General features: G+C 38.6%; 1 long non-coding RNA gene across 1 annotated transcript; it reads left to right on the top strand.

Moving 5' to 3' along the window:
• Nucleotides 1–515: 515 nt before the first annotated feature.
• LOC143215715 (uncharacterized) lies at nt 516–21,506 on the top strand. The gene is made up of 4 exons (XR_013010421.1): nt 516–8,314; nt 8,634–8,737; nt 20,689–20,906; nt 21,176–21,506. It is a non-coding gene; the product is annotated as an uncharacterized LOC143215715 (long non-coding RNA).
• Nucleotides 21,507–24,598: the final 3,092 nt, after the last annotated feature.

The following is a 24,598-nucleotide window of genomic DNA, read 5'->3' as shown; positions in this document are numbered from 1 at the left end:
TTTTAGGTAGAAAATTCATTTACCTCGAGTTTATTGGTGCGCGCAGGTATATACGTACGCGCGCAATATATTTTTGCAACGAACGTTCTCAAAAGAAAATTTTTACACCCCTTTTTATCTTATTATTTTACGGCTTATTGATCGCCTTTCTAACTGCATCATCTATTACAACGGACTTTGTGTATTACAAGTATGTATATAATACCCTCTTCATTTTATTTTATAAGTAGTACATGATCAGTGTATGCTAGATACATACATAGAGGTCGTTTCCTATAGTTACCGATTTTCATGTAGCTTTTTATAGCGTAAATCAACTGCAAAACGCACGTTTCAGCACAGCAACTCTTAACTGTACGATATTAAAATTCTATAGATAACATTAAATGTTGAGAAATATGCACGGAGTGCGTGTTATAAGCAAATAATTAAATAATGCAATTATTATGTTAGCGAATTTTTAATTGGCTTGTTACTGTTAACATAGAGCATTTAACAAATTTAAATTTATTAATCGCACTTACGAATCATACTTACATTAAATTCAATTACAGGTAAATAAGTTTTAACATTTTAATCAATTTTCATTTAGATCCTTTAATCATTTGATAGCAGCCATGACTAGATCCATTCAACCCTTAGGGATCAAGTTGTTTTTACACATTTTGAAGATATATTTTGGCAATAACGTTCATCTTCTTGTTGGACTTAATACAAATATCGAATCATTGGAATCAGTTACTAGAAAATTAGAATTTAGGTGGAACACTTGTACCTCACAATGAACCCAAGTGGGAATTTACGTTCCGCCATTTGAGGCTGTGCAAATTTGAATAATGCAACATGAATAAATATTATAGAAGTTAAAAGATATCAAGGAAAGTCATTCAATGAATTGGTGGCTGGAGCAACGTTGGATGTTCTCTTCTTTTCTGTCCTCCCATCAAATCCTGCTCTCTGGTAAAATTTGCGCTTTGTATCATCCAAAGTTGTTCTCACCAACAATTCAATAATTAAATTAAAAATAACGGACAACGTTGGATGATACAAAGTGAAAATTTTACAGTTGATCAGCATTTGATGGGAGAACAGTAAAAGCTAATCTTAAGGAAGTCTCACAATAACATTGCTGCAGCCACCATTTCAGATGATGGATTTGACTCAGTTAGACGACCTCCAATTCCGAATGTACCTGCTAGTAGAAGCGAATTTCTCATGGACGAAGCTAGCAATACCAACAATATCCGCAAGTGCAAATAGTCAGCCGCTAAAAAGCTCTCTTCCTGAACGATCGAGACTCGTGGTTCACCTCGCTGCGCCTCCGACCGGGAGCAATGAAAGGAACAGAGGCTGGCCTATCTCGCTAACCAGCTAGGTCGTCGCGACGACGTCTGCTATTGAAGCTATCATTCACATAAAAACAAAGGCGCATTGATGACGGCGTCCGATGAGGATGAGACATCGGCATCGTTTCTTCCCGGCGATTCGCGTGCCTGGTAAACAACCGCGGCGGCATCATCGGGCCGCGATATATCGGTCAACGGGTTGCGGATGCATCGAAGGGTTAATCGTGGCCCTAAAGCAAGCCGGCGGCGGCTCTTCGAGTATCGACGCGGTGTGCGTCGACGGTAGCTAGTCGGATGTTCCCTCTCTCCCCCATTAACCCTTTCGACCTAGCAAGAGATGAACCCCCTGGTTCGAGGGAGCCTTAACCCCTCGGAATCAGCTTCATATCCGTGCTCCGTAGCAACCCCCGTTCCTCTCCGCGTTGTCCCCCAACGGTTGCCTCTCTCTGCACCCCCCCTTCCCCCCATTGCAACCATCGATGCACATCATATCCCCCGTTCGTGCACGCACGTGCGCCTCACCGTGTCTGTTCGTACGGTTAAACGCACACTGGCACATCGGCGAGCACCAGCGACGTCGCTGGCGATAGCAACAGCGACAGTGGCAGCGGAACGGTAGCAGCAACAGCAGCAACACCGGTATGAGCTTCCTCGCTGCCAGTGGAGGGTCTTCTGACAGTAAATCGATTGAACGGTATAATTTATACCACCCCCTACTCATCTCACCCTTCGGTTGCCCACCTACGCTGGTATATACACCCCTCTTGCACCGCCTCATCCCACCTTTCTCTCACTCCGATGTACCCCGTGTGCCTGCCTATACCCCGTGCTCACCCCCAATCCTCTTTCTCTCTCTCTCATGCTGGCTCCACTCTCACTCCCCTGGCAGTTTTCCTGAATAGTCATCATGCGAGTATTCTGTCTGTTGGCGGGCGAGTGGGCGAGTGGATAATGGGGAAACCGGCACTGCTGGAGGGCGCCTGAGTGTGTCACCGTGCACGCCGCGCCACGCCACGCCACTGTCCATGTGTGTGTGTGCGAGAGCGCGCGCGCGTACTCGATTATAAGTATTTATAGCGTGCCAGTGTATGGGTGTCCGTGAATGCTGGCCATGCCGGAGCTCTATTGCCGCGTGTTTCGCGTGTGTGCGGACAACACCAACGTGCCCGTGTTTGCGGCCTGCCCGCTCTATAATGAGATGCGTCCACGCACCTGTGCGTATGCGTGCGTCCGTGAGTGCGGCCGCGCCGACACACGTGTCTACCTAGGTGGGCAACTGCGTTCGCTCGCTCGCTCGCTCGCCATCTCGCTCGCCATCTCGCTAGTTCGCTCGCTAGCTAGCTGGGGCTAGCTGCGGTCAGAAGCACCGTGAGTGCGGCGAGCTGCGTCGTCGTCACACTTGACCGAAGCCAGGCCTACCCGCCTGCATGCGTGTACGTGCGTGCACGCATCGTACTTCGCCGCGAGAACCGCTGATTGCGGTTAACGGCGGGGCTCTGCGCTGGAAAAACCGCGCTTTACCTTCTACGCCCTCTTCCCACACCCTCTCCGAGTCTCCTACACCCCATCTTTCTCTTTCTCTCTCTCTCTCAGGCTCTCTTCTTCGCGCATTCTTTCTCTCTCCGACCGAAGATTATTCCCTCCCCGACAAGTTGCGATTGTTGCGAGCCTACGCTCGCTCGATCCTCTCTCCGATCGTTTGTTACCGAGCCGCCGGTTCGTCAAAGAAGCAGATTGGAAAACGTTCTGTCCTCGCGCACAGGTGTCGCGGGATCCGCCTCCAGAGATCGATATCACCGCGGGACGGTTTCACTGCCGGACGATTTGTTTCTGCCGCCTTGTGATTCGGTAAGAGGAGCGAGAACCCTCGGAATCGATGCCGCCCGAGCGCGTCCGCGTGTTGTTTCGGTTTAATTAAGTGGATCGCGGGGTTAGCGGCGGGCTTGATTTGTCGGACGCTGGATCCGTCGGATACCAGACCGGTGTTTAGAATCATTTATGAGCCTGTGTAATTATTTGTTCACGCTTCTCTCGCGCCCAGCGAGAATTCAGTGTTGCAGTTTTATGGTTTGGGGGACTGTTTCGGGCGGCGAGTGACAATTTAGTGGCTCTGAGCAGCTAAGGCAGGCATGTCAAACTCGTTTACTACCAAGGGCATCATTAATCAACTCGAAATTCAGAAGAATCACATTTTTTAAAAATTAATATTGCTGTTACACATACAAAATAACGGACGCACAAAACACAATATTACAGAAATACATGTGACGTACAAAAGTTTTTCTTTTTTCAACGTTTTTGGCAACGTTTTTCGATAACAGAATTTTCAAAGTTTGGTTGAACTTGTTGAGCTGTAATTATATTTGGAATTGATGTTAATCTGTTCGTCTGGACCTTTCCGCAGTTTTATTATTTTTTATCGTTGAAAATAGTGGTTCGCACATGTATGTGCTATCGAACATAGCTAAAATACGTCTAATTGCACATAAAATATTGGGAAATTGGTCGACAGATAAATAATTGTGAGAAATGTGGTAATTCCAACATCCATATATTTTTGTTTCAATACAGGATCACACTGCATTTCGATTAATTCCAGCAGTAAATTATGATCAACAGTTTCAACGTTTTTGGTCAGAACGCAACGAAGAACAGCGTAGGGGAAATTCTTTGAATTGTGCTGGCGACGGCGACTGTCCGCGTCTCTTTCTTTCCCATACGCTGTCCTTTCTTGCGCCCGAAACTTTCATCGTCGATCAAACCACTAAATACAGTTGAAATTATATTGTATTTGGTGTCATTTTAATCAGAAAAATGCCAGAAATAAGTTGGTAAAAGTCCCATGAAAAAATAATGAAAACTAGCAATGGAGTGAGTAGGCACTGGATAAATTCTGGATAGAAGGTCGCGGAGAAATATCGCGACTTTACTGTAATACAAAAATAGAAAAGTTGATAACAACATTGATGGTTGTAACATTGTCACATCTAGAAGATCGTAACAAATTTTGATGTACTCAATAAATCGTACTAAAAATTGTTATTCTGGTAAAAAGATTGTGTTGGTCATATGACCAACGTGCCAGTGGAGGTGTTAATCAGCTGGACATAATGGCGACAGATTTTTTCGGAATTCCGTTTGATCTTGCCGAACTCTTCGGCGTAATTCGATCGGCGGCGAACAAAGAGCCGCCGTTAGCGTAATAAATAATCGCGGAGGGAGACAAATAATTTATAATACCGACGATAGTGGCCGTTTGACGTGTCAGATTTATTACTTCGTTGCGCGTCCTCGCGCACCGTATGCGCGTACGCGCCCGCGGATCGTTATTATTTGTAATACTCGGGCCACGATGTGTTATCACGTGCGCGCGGTCACTCTCTCTCTCTCTCTCTCTCTCTCTCTCTCTCTCTCTCTCTCTCTTTCTCTATGTCTTTCTCTCTCTGGCTGGTCCCTGCACAAAATCAACCTGAAAAACGTTGCGGCAACTAAACTGCGAAATGTCGGGGGAGATCCGTGTGTTTTATTACGCGGAGAACCGCATCGACATCTCGTCGACTGTCAACCTGACTGATGACCGATCGAAACTGCGCAACGATACATGTGCCGATTATGAATCTCGATTGCAGGCCCGCCCATTACACGCACGTGCACAGAACGCATCCCCCGGGTGTTTCGCACGTTCAACGCCACGCACTTTCAATGAATATGCTTTTCGACCCACTTTTCGCCCATCGCGAAAAACCTGCGTTTATTCTGCCCTCGCACCTGTTCCCGGGAAAGGGCTGGAACTTCTAAGACAGCGGATTTTATGTATTTATGACAAAAATGAGTAGGTGTAATTTAAATCAGTAAACATATTAGCAGAATTGAAAAATATACTGTTATATTAGTTTTAACCCATTAACCATATTGACAGATTACCGACCGGTGGTTATTACATAATTTTGAAAAATCTATGGTACATGGCTAAACACTTTTTAACCCCTTGCTGTACCCATTTCTTTGCAGTTACAGTGATTAAAATGTTTTACCTTGTAAAAATGACAAGGCTCTATTTATTTAGATCCTGTGCAACTTTTATTGTATTATTATATGCTGGAATTATGAAATTGATCGAATCAATTTTCATGTGAGCAACTTCATAATTTCAATAATTGTGAAATGAAAAATATAAAACTGGTCATTTGACCGGCAGTGGTGGGTTTAGTGTTAAAGTCATACTTTGTCATATATATATACTTTCACCAACGTATTATAACATTTTTCTAATTAAAATGAATCCAAACACGACATAATCGAGAATCTCGACTATCTGAACCGATTATATTTAACATCTAGTATCTATCTAAAACTATGTAATTAAAAAAATTCATTGTAACGATGTAATCCAGCATTGCAGCAGCTATATATAGACAACTGTTACATTATCGGAACACTCGTGTTCCACAGATTAGTTCGGATAATCGAGGTACTACTGCATCGAGGATTAAACGAGTAAACGTGATGCAAATCGTGTCGTGTTTGGACTCGTTTTAATCAGAAAAACGTCACAAATACATTAGTAGAAAGTACGCAAACGTACAATTAAAACTAGAAAATTTCATCTTCTCCAGTGTGCTAAAAATCGCGCATTCCAGGTTCAGTTTTTCAGGACTGGTTAACATTAGATCTACCACGCCAGTCACAAAGGCTGGTTTTACAGTTTCATTCTGGAATTCCTACTTCATGTTACGTTTTTTGTAATGTGATGACTTTTAAAGCGATAACTAAAGGTATTATATGTATAATGAATTCTATTTTTGTTTTATTTATACAGAATTAAAATAATTTTGTATCATGGCTACTTATACCAATACATACCAGCCATTTCGACTGAGAATTAAAATAAAATTTCGAATCACTACTTATGTTATTTGTTAACCGTACTCTTTATTATACCATGGAAACATTAAAATTGCACTGTATGAAATTGTAATTGAGTATTCATTCAAAAAATATATACGTATACAGGGTAAGTCACCTAACGTTATCATCTCAAAAACCTTTGTTGTTTTCAAAGGTACATTAAATGTTTTGAGGACAAAGTTGAACGGTAAAATGGGACTCATGCGACATCAAAAAATTTTTATTTTTAAACACCTAAGCATTTTTTCTAAAGACCAGTCATTTTTACTGGTTCCAGTGGAAAAATGTATATTTTAATTTACACGAAACCTACCACCACCGCGGTGAAAATGACCGGTTCCAGATTTTTTAATTTACAATTATTGAAATAATAAAAATGATTGTACATATATCTTTAGTATAGCACACATTACAATAATAGGAGCCGCACAAAGTCTAAATAAAATCAATCTTGTCATTTTTATAAGAGAACATGTTCCTAGTTACATTTAAGGCTCGGTAGGTTTAGTGTTAAGAAATCCGTCATTCCCAGAGTCGCTGTGTACACGAAGGAAATCAGAACCGACCCACACACGTCGGTAATCCGTGGCACACGGTCGACAGCGGCGAAACTACGAGAGCCGCCCCCGCGTTTGTCTGCAACGAGCAATAACAAGCTCACGGTGGCCGCGTTGGAAAAAAGAATTTGTCGATCGTTTTGAAAATGTTGCGGGACACGGCGATATTGATCCGCCGGCGTGCGTGACGTCAACCACGAATTATTCCCGCGCTTTTCGCCCGAGCTGAAACGGACCGGGTAAAACTGCAGGGCAGCCACCCACCCTCCGATTTCGATGATTTTTGGTTACGTTATAAATCTCTCCATTTTGACCAACCTTTCTCTTTGCATGACAGTCAGTTCTGTCTATACTTGTACCTATTTGGTAGCGCACGCGTTTGTATTGGTGTCCACTCATCTTCTGTTTAGACACGGGGATCGAGTGAGATTAAGGGTCTCGTGCACAACAGCGCATCCGCGACTGCGAGAAACGTCTGTTACAATTCGACTGTGGATTTCGTGCATTTATGACAAAGTGAGTAGGCAGAATTTATAATAATGGAACAATGAAAAAGAGTTTCTAAACGTTAACCCTTTGCCCTCGGAGCTTCCTTAACTCGAAAATTAAACATTTCTTCCGACCTAAAATATTGCCATTCTTTATGAGATTTTAAATTTGGTGGATATGAAATTTTGATATTATACCTTATGAAATACTTAAACGTTCAGTAATTGATTAGATATTTAAATATGTCCATTGCTTTAAATTTTACATACCAGTTTTTGTTATAAATGGATAAAGATCCGTAGTCCAGTTATAACAGACGTTTCTTGCAGTCTGCAGTTGTGCACGGGACCTTCATGCTCGCTCTATCCTTGTCCCTGAAGTGGTAACGCATACGGTGCCACAGACGTACGTGTGCAGGCAGAATTCACCGTGGTGGTAGCGGCAGTTTTTCGCGAATATCTCGGAAGCTAAACGAGTAACGCCGGTAGCACGCGAAGGACGAAATTGTTCGAAATATCGATTTCCACAACGTCATCCAAAAATCATCGAAATCGGAGGGGCTGGTAACTGCTCTGCAGTTTCACTACGAACCGGGTGTCCCGGTGTTTTCCCGATCCATTTCGCCAGTACACCGGGCACACCGGGTACACGCGTGGCAAACGCGGATGAATTTACACGTGCGGCAGTCAGCAGTCGGGCGTAATTCAGATCATCTTTTGTGGGCTTGTGGCACGCGTGTGCGTATTTACCGTGTTTACGTGTGTCCGCAGATACGTGAACCGATGGACGTGTGCCGGGACGGGAGGATAGGGATGCTTCCACTGACCAAAGCGGTTCTCAATCCTTTCCTGTTTGGTAATAGAGAGCTAGTCGATTCTGCTCGATTTGATTCTATTAAAACAGTCGTTACAAGGTTCTTCAGACAGACTCACGAAACGAAGCGGCGCGCGACCAATGGTGGATCTCATCTTTGTGCGCCTTCTTCGCTTGATCCGGAAGAGTTCAAAAGCTTGTGTAATTATATCCTTAATCTATTAGGTCGTTGCATATGAAATGACCGATTCTGGACAGTCACGTTAAACAACCGCAACCATTTCTTATCGATAAAAAAATCACACGTTTCTTGATTGTATTAGGTTGGCCACTAAGCTCGCGACCTCCAGATTTTTTCAAACCAAGTCATTTATACAGTGGCCGAAATAATGATAGGTTCATATCATTGCAATGTAATTACTAGAACACATAACGTATCTGGGTAAACTTTACTTTACCGGACGCAAAATTTGTGCCTTTTTCCTATAAATAATTATGTATTTGGTATGTAATCCACTAGATTTGTACCCGGGGTAGCTGCAGATCGAAGTTTCGAACTTGTAGGATCAATGGTTCAGGAGCTATGCTTGCTTAAAGTTGAGCAATCTGCAGTGTTTTTGACAGGTAAGGGCGCCGCCATATTCATGTGTAATATTGGTACGTCATCGCGTTCAGCGATCCCCACTCCGCGCGCCAGCGCTCCCTACTCCATTACTCATTCAAGAAAATCGATTTTTCACCCCAACTTTGAGAGCTACTTTCACCCCCTTAATATGAATGTGGGCCGCTGTAAGAAAATACGTGTTAAATATTTTTCTGAGTTTATATCATACCAAAATTTCATTAAAATCGGCGTGTTACGGTTGGGTAACTTCCCTTGTAAGACTATAGAGCACGGTGCCTGTGTTGTAGACTGGTCTGGTCATCAAAGAGGGGGTACACATCTCACCGTGACACCCCTCATCTGGCATCACTGGCAGACGTGCTCCGCTCTGAATGCCTTCGTGCTTTACAATAAGTAGAAACAGTACGTAATGGACAGACGCATCAGTGAAGTTCTCCTCAATCATACGCTTACCTAACCAATACTCGCGATCAGATTTAGAGTTTTAAGAATCGAATGAGGTCCCATAAATTTTCTTCTGCTCGTAACGAGTTGTCGGTAGATAGCGAGGCACCCTGTATATCCCTGAGTAAAACAATTTACATGCCGGAAGCTGCATATTCGCGGCACAGCTACTGTAACCGGAAAATGTGCACTAAAGAAATATTACGATTCGAGTAGGAAACTGCCACGGCTCCGCCCATTCTATGTTCCGTGAAGATCGATGAAAATCCGTGTATCAACGAGTCAATCATTAAAATCGCATTTCATAATTCAGATAAAAGAGAACTGAAAAATCACAGCAGCACTTCCGTAACTAATTTGTTACATAAAATTACTTCGTAAAAGAAGCTGTGTTCACAGCAAATATTTGTTGTTAGACAAATGTGGTCTTTATCATGTGCATTAACTCTGCAAAATTTGTTTACACTAATTTTCGCTTCTGTATTGCACGATAATTGTAAATATCAAGTTTCGTTAACTTCTCCAGAACATTTGGATTGTTTAGTTTTAAAAGTATATTTAAAAATTTTACAGGGTTTTAAAAAGATTCATTTTGTAATCTGTAATAATAGCTTAAATGTGTAAATGTAATAAAGTTTAAATTACAGAAAATGTACGCGTCTTCTTAAAAATTTATTGTTGGCAATTAAAGGCGTATAATTTTCATTGGTTGTTGTACAAATAAGATTCTAAAGGAACATTTATAAATTTTGAAATTTTGTGTTAATTCTTGATATATTGCTGGCTTTTAAAGGCCACATTAAAAAATTATATTGTTGGCAATTAAAGACGTCCAATTTTCATTGGTTGTTGTACAAATAAGTTTCTAAAGGACCATTTATAAATTTTGAAATTTTGTGTTAATTCTTGATATATTGTTGGTTACTAAAGGGCACATTAAAAAATTATATTGTTGGCAATTAAAGGCGTATAATTTTCATCCATTGTTGTACAAATAAATCTGTAAAGGAACATTTATTTTTGAAATATTGTGTTAATTGTTGATAACGATTTGGTGGAAGCATTAACTTATTTTTCGAAAATCAGTACTCGAAAAATTCGAGTTTTTTTCATGTGAACCACAGCCTACAATTTTGAATTTGCATAAACTTGTGATCACGATCATTATCTTGACTGAGTTACCTGTGCACGTATGGCTGCAATGCTCACACCATCACACCTATCTCCAACTAGCTCCATGGTATTAATTTACCAACGAGCATTGGCGCATCGAGAATAAGCGATCGATTAAGCATCCAAATCGTGAGCTGTGTGCCATAACATTCATATTATTGTGAGGCATAATGGCTATTATTCGGTAAGAAATTATGTCATCCTTCTGACAACTTGTCATACAAACCCTCTGTTTTGTAAGTAAAACGCGACTAACAAGACCTGACATGAATTGCAGGGCAGTCTATTAATTACAATTATACAAGTAGCATTCTAATTTGAGGAATTTTAACAAAACTTTTAAAAAGCGCCATATAAAAAATTAATGTACCATTATTCAAAATATTGTTTACATTATTAAATATGTCCGCATCTATTCAATTACTAAACATTTAGGTATTGTATGAGACATTATACAAATTTCATATCCATAGAATTTAAAAAATCTAGCTCGGAAGAAGTGTTTAATTTTCTAATTAAAATTGCTCCGAGTGTAAAGGGTTAATTCTTTGTTTGAAGCTCTTATACTAATGTGTGACGTTTTTCTGATTGAAACGAGTCCAAACACGGTACAATTTGCATCACGTTCACCCGTTTAATCCACGATTCAGTGGAGCCTCCGTTATCCGAACACTCGCGTCTCACTGACTAGATAATCAAGGTCCCACTAAATCGTGGATTAAACAAATAATTACGGTTCAAACCGTATCATGTTGGGTATAATTTTAATCGTAAAAGGGTCACGAACATATTGGGGAAAGTTACATAAAAAAATAATTAAATACAAAGAAGTAATCACCGAATTTGACCAAACACGCACTAAGCGTTCACTGGAGAACATCTCGGTAACTATTACTTTTTCATACTATACAATACCTTACTACTTTTGTACTCAGCATTCGATACTCTTTCGAATCGCATATTTAAATGTCACATTATAATACAGATACTCAAGGTCACCTTCACATTTCAATAACACTGTCCAACAGCCAAAAAGTATTTCGATTCCCACTATGCGATTCTTGTAGAGTTTTCCGCGCTGATTCCGAATCTGGTTTTAATTTTTTCCTATACGTCCAGTTTTTGAGAAAATGGAGTTTAAAAAGACGACATATTTTTCAACTTTAAACAAATATTGCGATGTTATTATAAAAGATATTGAATTGTTCTTTACAGCAAAAGATTCTGTAGACTTTCCCGAATACAGTGATATCCAATATTAATACATTATGATTGTTTAAACATGTTTATATTAATACATTATGATTGTTTACCTGTATTTGAACCTGTATTTTGAAGGTCCACTTAAGGGTTGCATAAACAATCCTCAAAGTGTTTAAGGGGCAGCGCCACTCTAGAATTTCGAAAACAATCGGTTTTTTTTACTTCAGTCTTATTTAATAAAGGTACTTTTGTTTGAAACTTTCTGTTCTTGAAGGTCCATTTAAGGGTTGTATGAACAAGCCTCAAAGTGTTTAAGAAAATAGTTTGGCAAGAAATGCAAGGATATAATGGAGGAATACGAGCAATACTGTTTGAAATAACGCGATAAAAAGCACCCTCGAAAAACGGGCCATTTGTTTCGTCGATAAACGCCCTTCGGAGATTTTGATCCGTTTACGCGCAAATTGCTCCACACCGACGCGCTCATAATGCACACTAATTCAATCGTTGCCCTCAGGAATGGGGTTCTAATTGTGCCATGAACTTCGACGGTTGAATTCAACGGATTCGGGCAATACTTTACGGTTGGCACAGATCTCGACTTTCATCGACCCTTCGGCATAGTCTGGCCGCGGCGTGAGGACGCCGCGATTAAAGCGGAAATTTACTGCCCGTTAATAATTAGAGAAAATCGCGGGGAAAGGGGAGGCGGTTTGCGCGGCCGTATTTACGCGGCCCGCCCGTTGTCATAACAATCTAATAGTCGTAACTTCTGCTTTGATCATTCCGCTTTAGAATGCCCGGTGTCCTGTTACCGTAAAAGCAACTGTAAAATGTAGCCGAGCATCCCGCGCGGGCAACGAGATTTGTTTGTCGCGTCGATCGCTTTATTAGGTAAATGTTATGGTCGCCGCGGTATCATACGTCAGGTAAATATCTAAGGAGATCGCAGGAAACTGTTATTTCTCGAGTAGCTCGCCGCCATGCTTCCGTCGTCTAATGCCGAACTTGAAATACGAGGGATCGGTCCCGATCCCCGGCAACAACCATTCGATCAAATCAATTGACGTCATTTGCATGGCGGAGGGAACGTACATCAACCATGCAGGATTTCCCCTTTTCAGAGTCATTCGAGATTTAGGCGTCCCGCGACTACCAGGTCGCGAGTAATAAGTAGATTGCGGATTTGCATGCTAAAATTGTCTGCGTTCATTTCAAGCTGCGGGAGCTACAGTTCTTTCTTTTGTCTTGATCGAAGTAAACTGATTACACGGTCCAACAAATTTGAACTCTTTTGTTGCATTTCGATTCCCACTGTATAACATGTTTAAACATGTCTAAACAATCATAATGTATTAATATTGGATATCACTGTATTCGGGAAAGTCTACAGAATCTTTTGCTGCAAAGAATAATTCAATATCTTTTATAATAACATCACAATATTTGTTCAAAGTTGAAAAATATGTCTTTTTTTAAACTCAATTTTCTCAAGAACTGTACGTCTAGGAGAAAAATTAAGGACAGATTTGGAATCAGCGCAAAAAACTCTATAAGAATTGCATAGTGGGAATCGAAATACTTTTTGGCTGTTGGACAGTGTTATTAGACTGCGGATCTTTATGCATTTATGGTTTATAAAATTTTTCAAAAAATACTGGAGTATCAAATTGAACAGGATTTACTATGATTTTTATTTATTTCGGAGCTACAAATGCTATTGTCGATGAAAATAGGATTTGATTCGGCCCACTTTCTTAAAATTTGTCTACAAAATTGTATAAACATTCGCAGTCTACTGATTACAATGCAGTAGTATACAGACCGTCCCAAAAATGTTGTATTTCGATTCTCAACGTCATTTGAAATAGCTTTTCCCTTTACAAAAATTTTTTCCGAGGCTTCGTTAGGGAGTTATTAACGAAAAACACGGACCAATCAGACAACAGTGGGTGGAGGATGGAAAGTGTTGATGCGAAAACTTTTTAAGTAGGAACATTATTGATTTTCATATAACAGATAAAAACTGTTTCTTATCCGAAGTCTTAGACAGGTTATGGACTTTTTGAGATCAGGTGCAGAGTCACCTAATGTTGAGTCCCTTTCATTAGGAATTCAATGATTATAATTACTCAAAGTCAATCAAAGTCGCAGATAGAGGAAACGTATATCAAGAATGATATTCAAGAATCATTTGTTTCCTCAAAAAATCAACCTTATATTCTTTAATATTGCCAATGAATAATAAAAATGTTCCATATTTGAAATAATTTGGAATGCAGAGGTATAAACAGAAGCTATATTTGCCGCATCTAAAAAGATACGGGCGCTTTCTTAATATAATCAGTGAAATCTAACCGAATCCATTTCAGTAAGTTATCGGTGACCCAATATAGATACCGCCGCATTCTCCATTATTTTAACCTAAAAGGAATCACGGTGACAAATTAATGAAACCTAACGTGAAATTCGTTTTCCAGAGTGCTAAGTTATTCACTTGGGTCAATGAAACAGTTGAATATGTATGAATGATTAATGCCGATCGTGAAAATAGCTCCGGCACCACATCCGCAGTCGATGTAGTTAGCAAAAATTTCGTCGCCGAAAAAGTTTAATTAAATCGAAAATCGATTGAAATCGTTATTTATCAACAAACAATCGCGGTGCCAATTGCCGATACGAAAACACGTAGTATTTACACTTTAATTTTCAATTACTTTTTTTCACTCGAGCATCGAGAACGGGTAGATTGATAAATATCATACATATATTATGGTAACCTATTTAAAACCATGTATCCATGTAACACACTTTTTTTCTTCTTTTAATTAAATCGGTATAAATGGCCGGCGTAATCAATATTACTGCATTCGAACTAATCGAGGAAGCACCCTTTTTTTCAACTGTATCAAAAGTTTAAAATTCAAATAGGAATAAAAGTTACGGCAGATCAATACACGCGGACCTGATGACCACTCGGTGGACCCAAACGTGACAGAAACGGAAATTCCAATGGGCGACGCTTAATGAAATTAATCAAATAAACGAGCCGAACATTTTTTCGCGACTACAGTATCCGCGCTCAAGTGCGCACGTATTTAAATGGATGCAATTTTCGGGAATATGACGGCATCGGTCTGTCAATAGAGCATCTGTTCATGTAGCAATTGCGTGCTGCTTTGATGAAATTAATTTCAGTAAATTATACGAATTAATCCTATTTGTGGAGTCAGCGGGCTTTTTACAAGAACAGAATTATCATTCGTTCAATTTTGAATTATTTAATCATGAAATCTTTACTCATTAAAATATAACTTACACGATATTCCACCTTCTTGATGGATAAAGAATTGAATGCAATATTTGCCAAAGTAATAATTAGCCAAAGATAATGTTCGAGTTATTATATTGTTTTGATGTACCATTAAACATAGCATATATTTTTTACATAATAAAGTATTTCGTTAAAAATATTTTATTAAAGTTTTAATTAGTAGCAAATTTTATTCTTTAGTAACAACTTGCACCACAACGGAGCAAAAAGTTCCGCTTCGTCCAACGACAAATAAATGGAAAAATATAAGAAACCTATTACAATATTTTAGTTTTAAGGTTAGAATTTTCAAATATAATGATGGATATCAATCAGGAAGCCCTTGACGGTCTTTGCAAACAGTTTCATCATTGTTTTAGTCAGGCATTGTGTTTTCAGAAAGGAGAACAATAGTAAAATTTTTAAAAGTGTGAATAACGATTATATACGGTATATAAAATGGCTTTGAATACCTCGAAACGTGTTGAAATTGTAATTTTTATTGTATGTCAAAAGCATGGGTGTAAATGGTCTTTTTACTGATTATTGTTTTTATACAGGGTGAGTCTCGTAACGTGACGATCTCAAATAACTTGTAAGATATTCGTTGTACAAAGCAAATGTTCGAACAAATGTTGCATGATTCCTAGGGGGGCATACAGTGCTGCAATCAGATTTTCGTTACTTCGATTTTTTATCAAGATATAGAAATCACCTTCAGTTTATTAAATAGAATGCCTAATATTTTTGATTGAACTCAAATGAAGCCCAAAATTCTCTGCGTAAAAAAGTGTTAACCTTCATATATCATAAATCTAGTAGTTAACGAGATATGATCGATATAATTTCCCATATGTATAATAGCTATTACCTGGAAGATAGTAGGTGCTGGAACTGATACCCTCAATTTGAATAAGTACATATGGTAAATTATTTCGATAATATCTCGTTAACTATTTAATCGTTAAGATTTATAACGCAGAATTTTGTGCTTCATCCGAGTTCAATCAAAAATATTAGGCATTCTATTTAATAAACTGAAGGTGACCTCTATATCTTGATAAAAGATCGAAGTAACAAAAATCTAATTGCAGCACTGTATGTCCCCCTAGGAACCATGCAACATTTGTTTGAACATTTTTTTGTACAACAAATTTATTTGAGATCGTCACGTTACGAGACTCACCCTGTATAAGCGACGCCCTAAAATTATAAAACAATGAATAGAATATAAAATATAAATGATTATTTATTAAAGTAAAACTGTAAAAGTGTCTGGTATATAAATTTAACAATAAATTACTCGTTACAGATGAGAATATACTATTTCTACGTCAGTTGCTTCAAAATCGGAACTTCTAGCCGCGGTCTCCCCTACCATTTTCGAAATATCATATTTTTCATTTTACCGAGGCTACGTAACCCCTGATGAGAAACCTCGGTTAATCGAGCCTGAGCACGGCAGCCTCGGCCGATCCGCAGGAAACTTACATCGACACTTTGTTTCGAGAAACGAGTAGGTACCGGCGAATGGAAAATTCTAGTTGGGGTTTAAAGCACCCCCGACGACGACGGACGCACTACATTGCTCGAGTTTCCCTACCATTTTGATTCCATCGTCAGCTAATAATCTCTTCAGCGTTTCACCCCTGCGAAGCCAGGTGAAACTAGCTGGTGTGGGGTGCTGTAATTATGAATATAAATCGGTGGGCAACGATGGCGGAGGTGGGTTGGGCATGGAAAGGGTGCTCTCGACGAGGGGATGGAACGAGGGAACGTGGAACGAGGAGCGTGGAACGAGGATGGAGAAGAGCTGTGGGGCCCAGAGCCAGGGTGGCGCGGCAGGGGATGAAAATGACGCGATGAATCCGACGTTTGCCGTCTTTTAATTTTAATTAAGGGAAGGTCCGGGGCCCTCGCCTCTCTCGCGCTGCGATGGGGATTCATGGAAAAAACAGTTGCGCTGTATCACCGGCGAAGGGTTGACTCAGTGCATTTCTTCTTCTTCTTCGATTTCCGGCGGAGCGACACCCTTCGTGTACCAGCCTCGCGTAATTTTTATTTAACCCGGCCGGGGATTGACAGATACAAGCGAAGTCTTATTCAATCAGGATCCAGCGAACTCCTACGCGTGCAATTATTACTAAAGACCGTAAGCGGCCTGTGGAATGTATGCGGTTATTGCAGCTGCGATTACTTAAATGTGCGGAACTGCAACGGCACTAAATGTATGTAATATTCGACATATTTTCATAGAAATTTCTGTGTGTTATTTACAATCATTTAAGTCATTTATGCGAATTGGATCGTTTCAGTGATACTAACCCCTTGTTATAAATGCATAAAGATCCGCTGTCTAGTAATTAGTAAACAAAATTGTTGAAAATAAGTAATAGTCAACGAACTGTCTTTTGAAGTAAATTTTAAATAAAACACTTAAAATAGTAGGGAACTGTTGGCAACAAAATTGAAAAATAGTTCGGAATGCAAAGGGTTAACTCTCATACGCTTTTCGGAGACAGTCGCAGAAAATATCCTAGTCTAATAATTCTCCCATTTTTGTTTTACACTTGAAATCAACAAATTATGTTTCATATTGTACATTTCAAAGTAGTTCATTTCAAAGATCAGTAGTTTTACAGTATATGAAAACAGTAAACGGGTAAATTTTCACCTCGAGGAACGTATGAGGGTAAAAAACATAGATCATCAGTTAAGAACTGTTTAACGAAATCATCAATCATAATTCAATAGATTTTTAGATTAAATATACTGTAATAACAAGTGTTAAGATGGCGTCTTAGAGAGACATCATTTTGTAGTAGCTGACCATCTTACATTGATTTTGAAGCAATATAAATAATTTAAAAATGTCAAGAAAATGTACCACTTCTTTTTTTTCTTCACTTTCTTCTTTTTTCACAGCCTGGTTTATGATTGTGGATTATGATATACGAGAATGATATAGCGTTTATTAATCACAAATTGTCAGGTCATAAAGTAGACAATTGTTGCACAAATCTGTACTGCAACGTGGAATGAATATATATATATATATTTTTATTTAAGCTTACCCTCTAAGTGAGGTTTACACAGCGGAATTGAAAATAAAGTTAATGTCGGTAAAGTAAGGTAATAAGTAAATAATTCTTGGTACAATTACAAATAATTCTTTTATTGTCAATGAACTGCGCGCAGTCACCTATTATTATTTTACACAGTCGGCGAGCATTTGCAAATATTCATCGCAACGGGAAATCAATTTACGTATTGCGGTTGTAAATGGTTTCCTTCCGATTTTCCGACACGAACATTTTAAGGTTGCTTCCGTCGTGGTACTCATCAATAACCTCCTTCCGCCAGTTTTCGAATGCTCTGCAGCATATAATGACTTACCAACGACTCGGGATATTGTGTTTATACACAGATATCAATTTATCATGACTTGTTTGCTGGAGAACATTTTTCCATAATAATAACTGTTCATCGGAGACACGCGTTTCAAATTTCGATGGACCTTTCCACGTTTTATGGTTAATATTGAATCAAACTCAAATGAGTGATCCGAACAGCTTGACACGTACAATGCATGAACAATTATGTTATGTCAGCGTTATAATCTAGTGGCAATTAAATTTCTATTCTAGAACGGAAGTTGGAGATCAATAATTAGCTTGTTGACCGATCATTCTAGTTGCAAGCAGTTAAATGTGTATTCCTGCTGTAAATTCGTAGTCTACTTGGATATCTAATAGTTTCTATACAGGATGTCCCAAAAATGATGTACTACCTTGCAGAGGGTGATTCCCGACCTTATTTGAAGTAACTTTTTCCTTTGCGAAAATGTTCTCCGTGGCTTTGTTTAGGAGTTATTAAAGAAACTTCAACAATTACATACACTATTTTGAGTATTTTTACTATTTTAGAATATATTCTGCCAGGGGTAGTACTCATGCCACACAGACTGTGTGTTCATATAGAAAATATTAATATTAATACACAGACTGTGTGTATTCACATAGAAAATATTCACATTAATACACAGACTGTGTGTTCATATTAAAGATATGAATAATACCATTAAGCCACATTAATTATTTTAACTGAATACTTTCTGTCAGGGTTGATACTGATGTGATACGCACACTGTGTGTCCATATTAAAAATATAAATATTATTATCACACAGAATAATAAATATCGAAAATAACCGCGGCCATAGCAAGCCGACCAGGTCAGGGATTCGTCACACAGCGCGCACTGACACACCTGAAAATTTGATAGCATTGTGAATTACCGCGTCGTCGCCATGTTGCTAAACCCGGCGGGAATACGCGTTTCACTTTCTCCGGAGCGACGCTTTCAATCGACCGGTGCTCCAGTTCTTTTTTCCGATTCAGCATCGCGGTCGCGGCTCGAATTGGCAGATAAATTTTCAGCATCAAAGCCGAACAATGTCTCCTGGCCGTCTTTCCGACATTAAGCCTCGCTCGCTGCGGGCATTATCGCTAACGCGGCTGCAGTGTTGGACGGTGTTCAGCTTCTAGGACCGTCGCTGGTCATTGCAACCCCGGCGAAGGAACAACCGGGGGTCAAATGCACCCTCCGCAATGACAAACCCCTTGGCTCGGGCAGGTCGATATGCGGTACGTGCACATGGAGCACTGTGCTGCCCTGCACGAGCAAAATTTCAACGCCAGAAATTCACTGTTACCGGGGAATAAAATAAACCCAGTAACTATCGCCGAATCGTTATTTATTACCTCACACGCTGCAAGCTATTCAATTTATCGTGGTTTAGTCGCATAAATTATGATTTACCCTATTCTTCTACCAAATTATTCCTCATTTCTTGTTATTCTATGATAAAGCAAACTTACAAGTGAACTCTCTTTTCATATAGTTTATACATTTATGAAAATAAGGATAGGTGTGTAATTTGAAATTGTAGAAAGACATATGGGATTACAAGTGTCGGTATGTCGTCATCAATTTATTCAAATAATTGCAGGAAGAAACAAATCAACCCTATCCTTCTAACAAATTATTCCTCATTTCTTGATTCGAGATTAAGCAAACTTACAAGTGAACTTTTCATACATTTTATACATTTAAAAAAATAAGGATAGGTGTAACTTGAAACAGTAGAAAGACATATGGGACTACAAGTATCGGTACATCGTCATCAATTTATTTAATGTTTTTAAAGGATGAGAATGGCGCAGGAAATTATGATTTTGCATAAAGATCTACGTCTTATTAGTCGGATTTATGTTGTTAACCCTTTGCCATGAGATATCTTCCTTCGTTTCTTCATTTTAATAATTTGAATTTGTTTGTTTTTAATAATTTCACAGAAGAGAGATGCAAATTTTTGTATTTATTGTATGCCCACATTTTTACCGTAATGCTTAAATATTCTCTACAAGCAGATAGAACTTAATTTCGTCTTAAAGGAAAGGCATATCATCCATATTATTTGCTATTATATTGTAACATATATTATTTGTACATAAAATAATTTACTTTATAATAATATACAAGAATATATTTATATTTCATATTTAATGCATACTACACCGACATCTCTCATACCACCAATTTCAGCGTCGATCATTGCAAATCGTCACAGCATTTATGGTAGAATTACATATATGTCATATTCTACATTAATATTCGTCGATCAAATACAGAATATTGAACATATCTGTTGTACAGTATTTATACATTCGCGCGAATGTAATTGAAAAAGTGTTTCAAATCTTAAGTTACAATATTTTGCCAACACTATAAGCTAATTTGCTAAAATTACTTGTAGAATACTAACTGAACACGAGAGGGGGGCACACACAAACGAAGTCTAGACTGCAGACCTCTGTTTATTTATGGCAAGTCTCTACTCGATGAATTCCAGCAAAATAAAAACTTGGTAAAACTAGAGCAGAGGTATTTTTACCCTGGTATGAAGTTGATGCAGTTTCGTCAATTAACCCTGGACAATGCGAGTTTGATGAAACGTCCACAGTCCAAAGGAATGTATGTCTAAATAAATACCTTAAATATACCTTTAAATACATTCTCAAGGGAACTAACTTAATTATTTACATGCAAAGCATTTGATAGGCTATATGTATATTGTATATGTAACATATAATATATGTAATATACATATAATTGGTAGTCTAAATATTTAGTTCTTTTATTAAGCTAGCCTAAATATTTATTTCTTTTATTAAGCTAGGCTAAATATTTAGTTCTTTTATTAAGCTAGCCTAAATATTCATTCCATCTCGTTACGTTTTAAGGTATCACGCGATGCAGTGGAATGGACCGAAAGAAGATGCCACTGACAAAAAACAAAACTCATGCCCGTGTGGAGATCTATCTATCTACCAGGAACCTTTATTATTAATTAACTTAAATATTATAATTACAACAACGCTATTGCGTTCTCATCGATACACATTTAATATTGTAATTTTTTTTGGTGAAAAATAAAGAATATTAGTTACGACAGCTATTGTGATCTTCTTTACCCATCCCGTTCATGAATATTCAATAATAGGTTAAAGATAGACAATTAAAGATTGAACTTAGACAAAAATTAATATCATAGTAATAGAGGTTGAAGGAAAATTTGGCGCCACCACTTTCTCTATCATATTCTCCCAATACAAAGTTCAATTTACGAGGTTTCGAAACATTTCGACCGTCTGACTTGACGTTGACTTGTACTACTGAATTTTCGAAAATTTTCGGGCGTCTGGCTTGCCGTTGACTTGTACTACTGAAATTTCGGATACCTCCTTCGATATCATGTTCTCCTAATACAAAACTCAATTTTCGAGGTTTCCGAAAATTTTTCGAAAAAAATTGAACTTTGTATTAGGAGAATATGATGTCGAAGGAGGTGGCACGAAATTCAGTAGTACAAGTCAACGGCAAGCCAGACAGTAAAAAATTTTCAATAATCGTGAAAATTGATGGTTCGGGAAAAATTGATGGTTCAATAAATAAATACACAGAGATATACATTCATTTATAACATTGTCTTTATTTATATTCATTGTAGATTCATACATAAAATATTTATATTTCACATGTACATAATTTATATTCTAAACATTTATAACAATGATGTAGACTGGCTCAGAGAGACTCGGCAGACCGTCAGGACTTCTATACTGCAATGCTGCATTACTGCGGACCGTGGTCACCGGCGAGGTGCAGACAATTATATTAGTAGATGATCAGTCCACTGCTATGCTGCTATACCTCGCTTACGCTGTGGCAGCCGATGTATAAACCTGCTAGCACCATTTGTCGCAAATGTTCGAGGCACTATATGTACAATCAGTGCCGCTAGACCGGGGAATGGAGGGGAATATAAGTTACCCTCTCTCTATCGTTACCGAATAGGTCACGTGACATTGTGGCACATCCACGACAGAGACGATCCGTGTCACGTGACGTGGAGATGGTCGTAGTTGGGGAATAGGCGAATGGTAGACAGAGGGAATGGCGGAACAATGGCGTCGTAGAAGGGGCAAGATAAAGTGGAAGACAAGTCTTGATCTGGCGACACTGTACACCAGGCATGGACCTCAACTGCTCGATCCGAATAATATGATCCGAGAAGATCAGAAGAATATGGTAGCGGGTCCAGTTTATATACTGTTCGTATTATAATGACGTGGGCCTTACGTTGGGCATGATCGTTGACCCACTTGGAAGAAAGGGTGACAAGTAGACTTCGGATCTTTTTTTATGAATTTATATTAGACGATTGCATAAGTTCGTGCCTGTGATTTCCATAGATGTCGCAAACTGTACTGCACGTCGAAGTGTAAAAACAATTATAATTCACCAATCTTTTCGAATTGTAGAAAAGAATAGTGACTTTATGATTGATTAATAATGCTGTATTCTTTAAAATAAATCAAATCATGCACGAATTTATACAATCATCTGAAAGGAAAATTAAGTAGATGAAATTCGAAATTGTTGGAAAATTTTGAAAATTGAAGATGTCAATATATGATTTCTCCACTATTAAAATCATTAAGGGAAGAAATAACCTTCAATTCAGTTTCTATTCCTTACAATCGATGCAGACAATTTTTATTTTGCATAAAGAAATACTGCAACCAAGGCCCATCAAAATGCCAACAATGACTTTAATATTCTACAAAGGACTTTTTAGTGAAACATTTTAGTGTTAATCTTATAAAAATGAATCTTACTTATTCGTGTGTTATTAATTTCTATTACACCGAAATAAAATTCTATTACTCGCGAGCAAATACATTTTTAGGATATTATAAACGATAATGAACGAATCCTAAACGATTTCTAAATTCTGCTACTCTATGCTTTTGAGTTTGCGGTAATTTTCAGTCGGAAAAGGCATCAATGTAGAAAAATATCTACGTGAACTTCTAAGAAATTTCGTCAGAATTTTGTGTTCCGACTGGTCGGTAAAAATGCCAAGCGAAATTCAAAAGTTAAGGGTTGGGACAGGAACGAGCGCCGCAAATATTTCCAAAAGCAACGGCAACTCGCGCAGAATGTCATCGACAAAGATTTCATGAATGAAAGGAGTAAAACCGAGACGATGGGGGGTGGGAACGGTTGTTGCGAAAGGTAGATGAAAAACTCAAAAATGCAACGTACCATCTGCGTGCCGGTGTTCTTGTTCACTGTCCTCGTAAAACTCGGAGGGATGATCCGTTATAAATCCGAGAGAGAAGAAGTTTCCACGCTGATGCCGACGTACTCAATTTCGTTCCACCCCCGCGCGAAGGTGTGTTTAGCGAGGGGTGCATAGCGTTTCATGCAAAAGATAAGTACTAAATTTCCTCGAAACACCGCCCCCTAACCTCGCATCCGCGGAGTTTCATTCAATTTACCAAGTTTGACATCTGCTTTTGTGCCGATGCACCGCGGAGAACGACAGGGTGCAAGATGGCGCTGTACTCTTTCATTAGAACGTGTCACGAGTCCTTCGGTTGTTCTTTTGACGGACACGCTTCCCGTTTACCACCGCTCGCTGTGGCCCCGAAAACGGATGCTTCACCGCGTGATGATTGCATTTTCTTCCCCTCTTTTTCCCCCTTTTATTCTCTTTACGTCTCTTATCCATTTATTCTCTATTACTTTGATTTTAACTTATTCAGCTGTTTATTTATTTCATTAATTTATGGACATGATACAACTCGTTTTTATAAACCCGACGAGATCCAAGGTCGTCCAAATAAAAATATACAATGTCTTTGGATATACAGCAAAATCAGTGAACCACTAATTCAAGAACAAATGTTTTTGTTTTTAATTATTCCCTTAGGAAATGTTTATGAACATATTTGTGATATTTTTCTGATTAAAATGAGACCAAACACGGCACAAGTCGGAGCATATTTCTAGAACCTCGATTATTCGAACTGATGATAGTAACGCAATCTGTAGACAACAGTGTACAGTAAATGTGAACCAAATGGTGTCGTGTTTGGAGTCATTTTAATCAGAAAAATGTCACCAATATGTTGGTAAAAATTTCATATAAGAATAATTAGAAATAAAAAAGTTTTATTTACTATCAATAGGGTACACGATATAAGTGACGTTTTGGTTATCACATATGTCAAGATATTACTATATTCTTTTAAAATATATTTCTAATCCGGTGGAAAGGAAATGAATCGTGAATGTTGGTAGACAATCTGTCCGTT

The sequence above is a fragment of the Lasioglossum baleicum genome, chromosome 14, assembly GCF_051020765.1.
Source record: "Lasioglossum baleicum chromosome 14, iyLasBale1, whole genome shotgun sequence".
NCBI lineage: Eukaryota > Metazoa > Arthropoda > Insecta > Hymenoptera > Halictidae > Lasioglossum > Lasioglossum baleicum.
Note: the sequence above shows the minus strand (reverse complement) of the source record. Positions and strands in the feature narration are given on the sequence as shown.